General features: G+C 38.4%; 1 pseudogene across 1 annotated transcript; it reads left to right on the top strand.

The window, feature by feature from the left end:
* The first annotated feature begins 4292 nt into the window (after positions 1-4292).
* Positions 4293-5567, top strand: LOC307065471 (elongation factor 1-gamma-like; annotated as a pseudogene). Its single transcript has one exon. The product of its transcript is annotated as an elongation factor 1-gamma-like (transcript).
* The last annotated feature ends 8023 nt before the right edge of the window (positions 5568-13590 follow it).

Below are 13590 nucleotides of genomic sequence, written 5' to 3'. Positions count from 1 at the left end.
GAGGCACAGATCACATTTTCTACTATCTGTTGTTACAATATACAGTCCAAGAAGCCAAAAGATACCCTGGCATTGAACCACAGTGGGCCTGATGTGCCTAGGTCTTCCCTCTTTCCTGAGCCAGCTCACTTTTTGTGAAGCTGTCACAGATAAATTGTGTTATTATACCACAATGCCAGTGGTATCTGAAGAGTCTCTTATTCAAATATGATCTAGAATTCTAAAGAATAACCAAGTACTATTGCCAGATGACCCTAAATGTGGCGTTTCTATTTACCTAGTTATTCTCAAATTATCCTTTGTGATTTACACTGAAGCCTATATTTCTCCAAAATCTGCTCATTATATTAAAGGTAATCAATAAATAATTGCACATCATCAAATTAAATTCAGACTCCTTTCCTTAGCACTCAAGGTCCCAACCTCTGTTTCTAACATTTTTAAACTTTATTATCGTAAAATAAAACACAGATCTGGAAAACAACACACACATAAATAGTATTACTCGATGAAATATTATAAGGCAAATGCTCTTTTGACCCTGCTTAAGTGGAAAAACAGAATTTGTCACCCCAGAAATCCCTCCACATGCTCTATCCCAATGGGAGCCCAGTCTCTTTGCATTTGTTTATGGTTTCATAATCTAAGTGTGTGTGCAGCTCTAGTCACAAAATATAGTCTTGCCAAATTTTTTTTTTTTTTTTTTTACGGTACGCGGGCCTCTCACTGCTGTGGCCTCTCCCGTTGCGGAGCACAGGCTCTGGACGCGCAGGCTCAGCGGCCATGGCCCATGGGCCTAGCCGCTCCACGGCATGTGGGATCTTCCCAGACCGGGGCACGAACCCGTGTCCCCTGCATCAGCAGGTGGACTCTCAAACACTGCGCCACTAGGGAGGCCCCAAAATTTTAACTTGATATCTTATAAGTTAAAATAAAAGTCTTTAGCTTCCCCTGCCCTATCCCTTTCTTCCCATATAATTTTTCAGGTGAAGAACACACAACTGATAGTTTCTTAAAGAACCTACAAGCATGTCACCTGAGTTTGTCAGTCTAGATCTGCTGATTGCATACTCCTGGTGCAATTTAACATGTTCTTCTGTCCTTTATTTCCTGAAAATTGGCATTGTATCCAGAGGATCAATTAATCTCAAGACCAATTCCATTGATGGTGTGTTCTTTCATCAAGAAGCACAAAATGCTTTTTCCCTTTCTGTGATGTTTGTGGCTGGAATGCAAAATGTCTAAATCCATTAATTCATTAGGGATTGCAAACTTCTGATATTTTGATTCTTTTTTTTTTTTTTTTTTTTTTACTTGTTAGATGGAACAATTATATAAGGAGGCTCTATAGGACAGAGTTAATCTACAGCCGGTCTTGGAAAACTCTCTCTTTATCTCCAGGGATGCCTGGATTATCTGGCTTTGACTCTTGACCAAGGTAAGTGCACTGAAATTTATGATGTTTTGTTTAAAATCCAAAACTCCCCTGGTGATCCCCAACTCCAGAGTCAGTTTGTTTATGGATAGTTTTCTACTGGCATAACTGGTTACACAGCTGGGTGATTATGTAACCAGAAGGGCATAAAAGACCTCCTGGAAGCTTCTGCCTTGAGCTCTTTTAAAGCCAAAATTCAAAATTCATTGCACAGATCAAGCTGAAGTGAATAAGAACCATGGGGAGATTTCATCTATCTCTCGGATCCCCAATGCCTACCTGCACTCCCTTTCTTTTGCTGTATCATCTTCTCTGACTTTAGATAATAGCCTTAAATGAGCATGGTCTGTTGAGTCTTATAAGTCTTTTCAAATATCCAAAACTAGAAAAATACTTCCAGAGACAACTCCCCTCACCTACTAATTTTTTTATCCAATAGTTTAGTTCATATAGAGAGGCAAGATAATGTTTATTTCTTTCCTCTGATTTAACCAGTTTTCAACAGAATGAATTGGTTTTCTGTTATCTTCAGCAGGTAATCAATTATGGGTTTGTTTTTTAAATATACTTTTAAACTTGTTTGTTTAAACGTAGCCAACAAGTTTAAATCAATTTCAATGTTTATCCTTTATGAAGTTCAAATTGTCCCATTTGTCCCAGTAATCTTTGTCAACTTTCTCGCTCTGGTACATCAAGATTGTCCAGAGTCATCTTTTGCATTCCTACACACCCCCAACCTGGTATCTTCCATTATTCAAAAAGCACAATCTGTATCCTGGGGATGCTCATTGCTACTGGGTCACTCATTGTCTCTAGACCTTTTCAGTGAACAGAACTAACTAGTAAATAAATATTTAAAAATATTTATGAGTTTATACTCATATTTTGAGTCCAAATGTGGACTATGGGGTGTTTATTTAACCTCTTCTATATATCTTCTCCAGACTGAATACACAGTGAACTTTAATGGATATTTGAGGAAGTTTATTTTAAAAGGAGGGAAGTTACAAATATTTGGCTATATAGGAACCACAAAGGTTAGGGCAATAATCTGGCGCTTGTCACAGGTGAGCTGCTACCAACCTAAAGCACAAATGAATGAGTGCAGGTATTGTCTCTAGAACCTAGAAGGATTAAGAGTTGTGTAGTCAGTCATCTTGTTAGGAATCATGACCATGATCAAAGGACACAGTCAGGGGCTTCCCTGGTGGTGCAGTGGTTGAGAGTCCGCCTGCCGATGCAGGGCACATGGGTTCGTGCCCTGGTCTGGGAAGATCCCACATGCCGCGGAGCGGCTGGGCCCGTGAGCCATGGCCGCTGAGCCTGTGCTCCGCAACGGGAGAGGCCACAACAGTGAGAGGCCCGCGTACCACAAAAAAAAAAAAAAAAAGGACACAGTCAGTTCAAGAAAAACTTTCAGGGAGGGAGCCAGAAATTAACTCTGATCTCATTCTCTTCCTTCCTTTTGATCTCCCTCTCCTAGCAAAATTCATGTTATGCATATTGTTTTATAATGTGTTTTTTATACTTACTCTGTTTTTCAATAACTAGTCTTCAAAAGTAGTATTTCAATTGTTAAAAGATATTCTATTACATATATATGCCACAAATAATGCACTCAAGTAGTAAATATTTAATCTCTTTTCTGTTAATTTTCTACCATTATAAAAGAGTTTTTATGGAAATTTATGTGACTAATTGTTTGCACGGGTTTCTACCTATATCTTGGGTAAATATGTAGAAGTAGAATTGATATTCCAAGCAGCAAGTACATTTTCAGTGCTTTGGGGATATTTTGTAAAAGTGCCCTCTAGAAATATAGTAGCACCTTACACTTCCTACAACAGTTTTTTCATACTCGATTAAAAATGTGGGCTCTGATGTCAGATTTTCTGGCATCAAAAGCGGACTCAGCTACTTATTAGTTATGAGGCAAGTTACTTAACCAATCTCAGCATCCTTGTTCTGTAACTAGAGATGGTAGTTATCTACCTACTTATAGGATTGTCTGTTGGAAAGATTAAACAGGATGCTGAACCTTTAAAACAGTGTCTGACATACAGAAAGCACTCAATAAATGTCAGCTAAATAACAGCAGGCATTGTAACCCTAAGAATACATATTTGCCAATTTGATATGTACAAAAGTTATTTATTATTGTTTAACTTGAAATTCTTTAATAATCAGCTTGAATTTTTAAAAATTTCATTATAAATGACTAACCCTTACTCTTTATGAATTGTTTATTTATGCTTTTCACAGATTCCTTTTATTTTGTAGTATTTATTTTAAATATTAAGGAAGGTATCCATATGTTAGAAATAGTTTGTATATTATATATGCTTCAAATTATTCTCAGGTTGCCATTTGAATTTTAATAATACATTATAAGTAATTGATTCTATAATTGTTTTAATGATTTCTGATTTTGTCATCATGCTTGTAAAGGCCTTCTACAACCCAAAATAACAAAAATACTCTTTATAAACTCCAATTATGTTTATAATTTTGTTTTGTATACCTCTACCTTTAATACTTTTGTAATTTATTTAGATGCAAGTTGTAAGACAGAGAATCTAAATATCATTTTTCCAAGATGACTGAAGTTTATCCTAACAATTTTGTGTGTGTGTAATATATGATCTTATCACTAACTGGAATAGCATTCTTATTTTACGTGAGATTGTGTAAGCATAGATGTAATTCAGAAATTTCTATCATTTCACTCATATGCCTGTAGCTTTCTTATATATGTGAATATATGATAGGGCAAAGGCTCTTTTATAACTCTTATTTTAATAACTTAATTAAATATTTTGTAAAGTAACATGTTTTAAAAATAAATAGGTCGCCCTTTCTCTGCAGAATCACCATGGTGGCTCGGACCCTGTACACACATCCTGAAAACTGCAGGGCCTTCAAGGCCCTCCTTGCCACTCACTACAGCAGGGCTCAGGTGCGCGTGCTCTCCGCACCACCCCACTTCCATTTTGGCCAAACCAATGGTATCCGCGAATTTCTCTGTACATTTCCTGCTGGCAAGGTTCCAGCCTTTGAGGTTGATGATGGATTCTTTGTTCGAGAGCAATGCCATCGCCTACCATGTGAGCAACAAAGAGCTGAGCGGACGTACTCCCGAGTCAGCAGCCCAGGTGATGCAGTGGGTGAGCTTTCCTGATAGCGACATAGTTCCCCCAGCCAGTACCTGGGTGTTCCCCACCTTGGGCATCATGCACCACAACAAGCAGGCCACGGAGAATGCAAAGGAGGAGGTGAGGCGAATTCTGGGGCTGCTGGATGCTCACTTGAAGACAAGGACTTTTCCGTTGGCCGAACGTGTGATGCTGGCTGACATCACAGCTGTCTGTACCATGTTGTGGCTTTATAAACAGGTTCTGGGGTTGCATGAACCAGCCCCAGTTCCGGGTTGTCTTGGGGGAGGTGAAATTCTGAGAAAATGGCCCAATTTGATGCTAAAACGTTTGCAGAGAGCTAGCCTAAGAAGGACACCCCATGGAAAGAGAAAGCTTCTCGAGAAGAGAAGCAGAAGCCCCAGGCCGAGCAGAAAGAGAAGAAGACAGCTGCCCCTGCCCCTGAGGAGGAGCTGGATGAACGTGCGCAGGCAGCAGCTGCTGAGCCGAAGGCCAAGGATCCCTTTGCTACCCTGCCCAAGAGCACCTTTGTGTTGGATAAGTTTAAGTGCAAGCACTCCAATGAGGACACACTCTCCGTGGTGCTGCCGTATTTTGGAGATCACTTTGATAAAGGTGGCTGGTCCCTGTGGTAATCCGAGTACTGCTTCCCTGAAGAGCTCACCCAGACCTTCATGAGCTGCAACCTCATCACTGGAATGTTCCACTGATTGGACAAACTGAGGAAGAATGCCTTTGCCAGCGTTATTCTCTTTGGAAGCAACAATAGCCACTCCATTGTTGGAGTCTGGGTCTTCCGAGGCCAGGAGCTTGCCTTTCCGCTGAGTCCAGATTGGCAGGTGGACTATGAGTCATACACATGGCGCAAACTGGATCCCAGCAGTGAGGAGACCCAGATGCTGGTGCGAGAATACTTCTCCTGGGATGGGGCCTTGCAGCATGTGGGCAAAGCCTTCAATCAGGGCAAGATCTTCAAGTGACCCTCTCTTGTCATCACCTAGCTGCCTGCATCTGCCTTCAGGGAGAATGGGGGTCCTTAAAGGAAACTGAACATCGAACCCTTTCCTGCCCTGCCTCCTTTGTGGGTGATGGTTTCTTCAAAGGGAGTAGATATGTTGAAGCGGGGTGTTGTCTATACCTGAAGGACCTCCCTGTGCAAGAGAGAAGTCTTCAGAAGAGCAGAAAGAGAGACCTCTCCTCAATTTTGATTTCTGTTTTTTGAATTGCCTTACCTCTCCTGTGATGACCATCTTCTAGCCTAGCTGGGAAAGACTGGACGTAGTTAGAAGGTGGTGACACGGGGCTGTGTAACCACCTAATTCCAGACCTTCCTGCATGAAGGCAGAGAATACCTGCTGACTGGGTGAGAGCACAGCATATGCAGAGTGACTTAACACCACTTCCCTACTTCCTGCAGCTGCATTGTGAAGTGGGGTGGCAGCTGTATCCAAGAGTTATAGTTTCAACACTTCACACAAACGGTAAGAAGAGGCACAGACTCCTGGGAACAGATGCTGGCTTGTGGGCCCTAACCTGGCTGTGGATCGTCTCTGGGGTATCCCTCCTTTCTATCAAGGAAGTGGGGTTCAGAGATTTAAGCAGCTTGCCTGTGATCACACATCTTAGGTGGTGGAGACAAGATTTTGAACCCAGTGGTTGTCCCTGGAGCCTGTACCCTAAACATGCCCTAGCACTTCCTGCAATGTAGAGCAGTCATAAATGTCATTTAACAACCCTGAAAAAAATATATATATACATATATATATTTAGAAATAGGTCATAATTCGTTTAAGGTTCTGGGAATTTTTTTTTTTTTTTTTTTTTTTTTTTTTTTGCGGTACGCCTGCCTCTAACCGTTGTGGCCTTTCCCGTTGCGGAGCACAGGCTCCGGACGTGCAGGCTCAGGGGCCATGGCTCACAGGCTTAGCTGCTCCATGGCATGTGGGATCTTCCCGGACCGGGGCACGAATCCGTGTCCCCTGCATCGGCAGGCGGACTCTCAACCACTGTGCCACCAGGGAAGCCCCAGGTTCTGGGAATTTATTGGAAGTCACTAACATTTAATAAATAATAAAAATATAGAAATATTAGACTTCATTATATGTATTTGCAGTAAATATTATTTATAAAATTAGTATTGCCTTTGTGTGTGTTTGTGTGTATAAGTATGTATGTGTATGTGAATTGAGTCCTAATTCTAAATGTGATTCATACTGTAGGTTACAATCAAAAAAGATTGAAAGTCACTGCTGTAATGCAAATCTTTTCAGATAATATTAGATTAATTTTTCAAGTTCCAATCTCCCCACCAAAATTTTTCCATGATATTTACTAGCTTTATATTAAGCATTTTTACTTTCCATTTTAAAAGGTAATTTTGTCCAAAGTAGTTTGCAGGCTTAATCCATTCCCATTACATTTTAGTATTTTTCAATGTGTTAAAGACATCTAATTTGGAACTAACACGGATTTGTCTTCTGTAATTTCTGCTCTGCCTCTCTCTGAATTTTATTCACTACTTGGTAACGTAACATTTACTCATACTAAATTTACAGCTTCTCTTTGCATCACGAAAACCTTATTCCATCCACATGTGTGTGAGAGCTATTTCCCATGCCAAATGGGTGGATAGCATGCCCTACCCTGGACCATTTTAATCCTTGAGTTTAAAAAGCAATCCCCATATCACTGAGATGTACAGGTAGCTATGAAACATTTGTGTATACTAACAAATTGAAGGAGTAAAGCTTTTACATGTCACCTGGTGTTATATGAGCTTTGATAGGAAAACAGTAATCAGAATATCATCTTTTATAAACTAAATGAGCATTCATAAATAACTGTCTAAATGTCAGAGGTAGATCAATAATAGATAGATAGATAGAGATATCTATATCTATCTGTATACATACTGTGTATCCTTCTTTATAGGACCCTTACCAGCATCAAGGCTCCATGAAATATGTACCTGGGATTGTGCCTTATTCTATTTAAGCCCACCCTGTAAGGTTTAAATCTTCATTGTACAAATGATGAAACTGACACTTATAGTTTAAAAACTCATCCAAGGACACAAAGCTGGTATGTGGCAGATCCAAGACTGGAAGTCAGAGTTTCTCACTCTGAAGCACAAAATGGGCAGAAAAGCTGTATTTTTTTCCTAAGTCCAGAGTCACGTGTGACACTTAATGTTGTCATTGGGTGGACTGGGTCTTGATTCTCTCCCACCCACCCAATTTCATTTTGCAGCAGTTACCCCAGGTCTTTTCACTCTAGACATATTGGCTTTTTTTTTCTTTTCCTTGAATTCCCATTTTTCATTTATAGAATTTTTTGAGAGAATACATGATTCATCTAATAAAACTTCATATACAGGACAAAGCAAAACAAGTTGAATGTTTTCATTTTTCACTTTGGGGAAAAAAATAAGCTTTTAGTTAAATCAACTTAAGAAACAGCTTGAATTGCAAGATAATACTGCTCCTATAAGTAATTGCTTATGTGCTTGTCCTATTCATAGTGGAAGAGCTATGATTTATGAACATTTTTATTTAAAGTATAATCTTGGATTTATTCCAAATAATTGCCATCTTTGAAATGTTGTCAACCTGGGATAGCCACAGGGATGCCAGAATTAAAGTATTATATCAGCTCACCACATGGTCCGCCCATTGGGCTCAAGTACGTTTTTATCCGTCTCTCTTTTATCACATATTTCCTTACTTCACATTTACATTTAATCCATTGACTTCCGTGATTTCTTTTATACCAGAGAGCATGTGAAACACAGGGGAAATGAGTAGACATATTCACTTAGCAGGAGCTTTCTTCCTGGTTCTCTTTCTCTCTCTTTCTGGCTAAAACTCCATTAGGCAAAAGTGCTCCTGGTATTAATCTAAGATGATTAGCTGTGAAGTGGAACACAAAGGCTGGCCTGGGGTGGAGACATCTGACAGTGGGAAGATACTTCAGAGCAAAAGAATCAAGAAGAACATGAGTTTAAGAGGCAAACTTCAAACAATATTAGGCACAAGAAATAATGTTAGCTGCAGCTGCAAACCAAATGGAAAAGTATATTCGCCAGTGTAGAGACTGTTCCTGGCCTTTCATTAGCTGTGCATGGGTCCCAGAGAGCAACACCAGTATATTTCAGTTAAGTTTTTTTTCTCTCTCTCTCATCCTCCTCTTACTTTTTACATTAAAAATTTTTTTATAGGAATATAATTGCTTTACAATGTTGTGTTAGTTTCTGCTGTACAAGGAAGTGAATCAGCTATATGTATACATATATCCCCTCCCTCTTGGACCTCCCTCCCACCCCTCCATCCCACCCATCTAGGTCATCACAGAGCACTGAGCTGAGCTCCCTGTGCTGTACAGCAGGTTCATCACTTGACTTTTTTTCCCTACATGCCCCCACATCTTATTCCTTTAGCTTGCCTAACTAGCTATTAATGTTGTGTTAGAGGCAGCACTGCTTCCCTTATATACTATGGGCTCCCCTAAATAATCCAGCCTCTCTTGCAATTATATTAGGTCATGAGGCTAGTTCCAGCAAATACTGACTTATCAGAGGGGACTTATTGCACTCCTAGACCAAACATTTGATAGTGTGGTACCTCTCTCAGGAAAGGGAGACATCACAACATACAGGGAACCTGGATCCCTGAGTCACCTGATGGAAGAGTATCTCCAGTGACTAGCATCAGACTTCCTATGAATAATTATTAAAAGTTCTATATGAAACTGTTGAGATTCAGAGATTATCTTGTTCCTATAGCATAGTCTAGTTTATACATTAAGCTACATTTTAAACTAATATATACATTGATATTCACTACTAATGTGCCAATTAAGTGGAAAGAATGCACAGGTCATACATTAGGAGTCTAGGATTTTACTTCTATCCATTTTATATTCCTTCAAACAATATGCATGCAGTTTCTACAGTATTTTAATCATTGTTTCAGATAGGCCCTGGGAATAGTAAATAAGACAGATCAGATCCCTGTTCTCAGAGAAAGGGTCAGACAAAAATTAAGTAAATGAACAAATTAGGTAATTCAGAGTTTAATAAGCACTGTTAAAGTCAATACTAACATTGTATGAGACCAGTGACTGGGGGGACTATTTAATTGAATAGTTAAGGAAGACCTCTCCATCTTGGAATTAGGACATGAATGAAATAAAAGTACTAGTCCAAATATTTCAGAGAAAAGAACTTGGGTATAAATACTCTTAATGCATTAAGAAAAAGAAAGAAATCCAGGGTAAAGGAAGCATCACAGTGAACCTGAAGAGAGTAGTACTGTATGGGGCAAGAGCGATATGCACCATTTCAGTCCATAGTAAGGATTTGCAATTTTATTCCAAATTCTATGAGAAAATATTGGAGAAATTTAAGTAGGAAAATATTTTAAGTGTGTTTGCACTTTCATAAGTTCATTCCAGGCATAGTGAAGAGAATATGCATATTTTTAATGCAGAATTGACTAGACTCACTAATAAATTAGATTTGCAAAGTGAAGACATAAAGAAAGAGATAACAGCTCCTAGAATCTAGACTTGTACAACTGGTACATAGTGATGGCTTTTGCTAAGATAAAGGAAGCTGGGAGGAGAATTTTCTTTCAGATGGGATTTATGATGTCAATTACACATCCAAGTGGAGGTGCTTAATAGAAAATTAGATATAAAATACTAGAGCACAGTGAAAAAGAGTGAGAAAAATTTGGAAATATTTTTATGCAAATTTCATTTAATGCACTGGATTGGTTAAGACCACTTAGGGAAAGATCTTAAACAGAGAATAAGAGTCATCTGAGGGTAGAGTCCTGGAATATTCCAGCATTTGCTAATTCAGAGACTTAATTCCTCACTCTCTTACTCCTCCTCAAAACAGACGACTCAGTCTCTAAATGCTTTATCTTGAGGGGAATCCATAAAGAGTGATTATAGTGAAATTTTCAAGTATAGTGATAAGCCACTGAGAGAAATAAAATCCGTAAAAGAACACTTTTGAAAAATCTATAAATACACAGCTTGGGTAGTTGCTTATTCTATCTGCAGCCCTGACTTAATTATGAAATAGTCACCTAACTCAGAGAATCCTCATTATATGACTCTACAAAGGGAAAGTAAGAGCAAGCTACTTCCTTTCATATATACTGGGAATACAATCATAAATTTGAAATAAATTATCACCCTGCCACAAATCTTGATTGGGTTTCCATGAATAGCCCACTAGTGAAATATTCACTTGGCTAGTCAAGGAAGTGATAAGGGGACCACAGAAATGAGTATTTTTTTCCAAGAGTGATCTGACCTAGTTTGATATAGGTCTTGGGGACATCACTCAAATTTTCTGTGTGTGTTTTGAAGCAAGTGCTAGGAAATGACCAGCAGCAGAAGTTCCATTTGCCATCTTTGTGGCCTACTTTCACAGGCAAACCACCACCATCATTCATCAAGTAGCACAGGTATAGTTTTTACTGGCAACAAAAGAGACATCAGGGACAGGGGCAAAAGATGTCTCAATGAAATAATGATGTTTAGCTCTTGAAAAACCACTGATGAATTCCAGAATGCCAGCCACAGACCTCTTCTATATAACACTGTGAACATGGTAACCAGGCAAACTAGAGGAAGATAGTAAATAAAATGCCTGTATCACAGTCTTAGTTAGCAATCATATGAAGGATCTTAATACGAAGGAGTCATTTGGGGAGGAAAAAAATTATTCACTCAATTGGTTTTGGCAATTTTCTATGTATAAATATTAAATCTCTTATGGATACACTTAGTGAAAGTAGACTAACAGAATGGACATTCATTGGTTTGATTGCTCATGAGCTATCTAAGGGTCATAGACAAGTATTGCTTACATTGGATCGTTGAGCAAATATACAGTTGTTACTATAAATTTGAGGAGGAATGAAAACAGAAAAGAAGGAAAGTGAAAGAGTATAAAGGGGAAGGTGATTCTCCACCTTACATGAAACCTCGGCTCTAGTGATTCAGCAGCCCTCAGGTGCATACAAAACTTAGGATCCTTGTATTCACTACCCCTTCTCTAAAGCTTCTTCTATCCCAACACATACATAATTTGCTTAATTATTAACTTTCCACGAGATCTACCATATTTCTTCTTCATTTTCCAGTTATACATCTCTCTCCCAGCAGCCTCTGTTCACCTCTGCTTTTCCAGCATGGATTAAGCTGGTTAATAACTGGGTGGGTTTTTAAAAAGTTTTTATTGGTGTATAGTTGGTTTACAATGTTGTGTTAGTTTCTGCTGTACAGCAAAGTGAATCAGTTATACATATACATATATCCACTCTTTTTAAGATTCTTTTCCCATATAGGTCATTACAGAGTATTGAGTAGAGTTTCCTGTGCTATACTGTAGGTCCTATTTTATATATAGTAGTGTGTACATGTCAATCCCAATCTCCCAGTTTATCCCTCCCTCCCCCACAAGAATTGGGTATTTTGAGTACATCAAAACATCTGTTACGGGGGAACTTCTGAAAAGCCAAGATAATACAGGGGTTTAGCCTGATAAATATGGTATATTCAGCCAGCTTATCTTGCATTTATATTTACATTTTAATTTAATTTTGCCTGAACTTTCGTATATCAAGCACTTTCAAATAGTCATCCAATTAAGTTATTAGATATTTATTAAGTACTTAATACCAGGGATCCCCTTATGATACACTGGATACAAAGCAGGGACCAAGACAGACATGTTCTATGCCCTCAGACAGCAGATGGTCTCACATGGAAGCAGGCATTATATTAAAAATTACAATGAAATTTGATAACTTATATACAGAACAATTTTGGAGCTCGTTACAATTATCATCAGGAGTATCAAACAAATCATGTCCTATTTTAATCTGCAGAAGATCTCTAGGAGAAATGACCCCAAACCCTCCCCTGAATTCTGATTCACACTGGGATATTTCCTGACTTTCAATTAAATTAGTACGATTGAACTCTTTGTCTTCAAAGCAATTTACTGAGGTATTTTCCTGACATACCTCACATGTACATTCTGTGTTTTCCATCCATGTAAATCCTGAATACATAATCTTAGACATGGTAGAAATATCATAGAATGAGGACTGTCCACTAAACCAGACAGTGAAGTGGTTTCAACTGAAATGCTAATCTATGCTTTGTTGAGAAAGATTCTGGAGTCACATTTGAGATCAGCGAGAAAAACGACCAATGAAAATACCTGTGACATGAACAAGAAGACGAGAAACGGCTCCTATTTACCATCTCTGTGCTAGATTGAACACACCCCCTTTGATTAGACTGAGAGCTCCTCTATAAGACTGAATTTCCTGAGGGCTGACAGTGTCTTGTTCATTTCGGTACTTATTTAGGGGCCTAATCATTGTAAATGAGAGAGCAATTTTATATAGCTTCCCTCCTTCCACTGAGAATTATCACTAGGAAATTCTCTGTAATTTAAACTTATTCTACATTTTTGAAAAATAATGGAAGAGGATTTGTGGGGAATTTTCTTGGAAAATGACCTATCTATTCTTCATTACATGGTATCAAACTATGCCTTTCTAATTCACATGTCTTTCATGTTCATATGTTGATGTTATTGTTTTCTAAATTCATACTCTACCCAGAAAACATGGAAATGCCAAATGCAAAAAATTAAGTTATATCAAATTGGCAAGGTATGACACACATACAACCAAAGGGGAGCATTTTTTTCTCCTTCTTTTTTTTTTTTTGTGCTATATTTATTCAACTATCCAAGTACTTATAGGATAAAAATTCATAGAATAGAGAAAAAGAATAAAAAATACTTTAGTACTCTAATAAACTATGTGCAACTCCTTATATTGGGTTGGTCAAAAAGTTCGGTCAATTAGTGAACACGTTGTTCAATAGAGTTCCTCGTGAAAATGAAAAATGAGTCTTTTATTTTTACTTAAATACAAAAAAACTCATTGGCTAACGCAATAAACCCCC

Source organism: Hyperoodon ampullatus (genome assembly GCF_949752795.1).
Source record: "Hyperoodon ampullatus genome assembly, chromosome: 17".
Taxonomy (NCBI): domain Eukaryota; kingdom Metazoa; phylum Chordata; class Mammalia; order Artiodactyla; family Ziphiidae; genus Hyperoodon; species Hyperoodon ampullatus.
The sequence above is the reverse complement of the archived record's forward strand: the minus strand, read 5'-3'. Positions and strand labels throughout refer to the sequence as shown.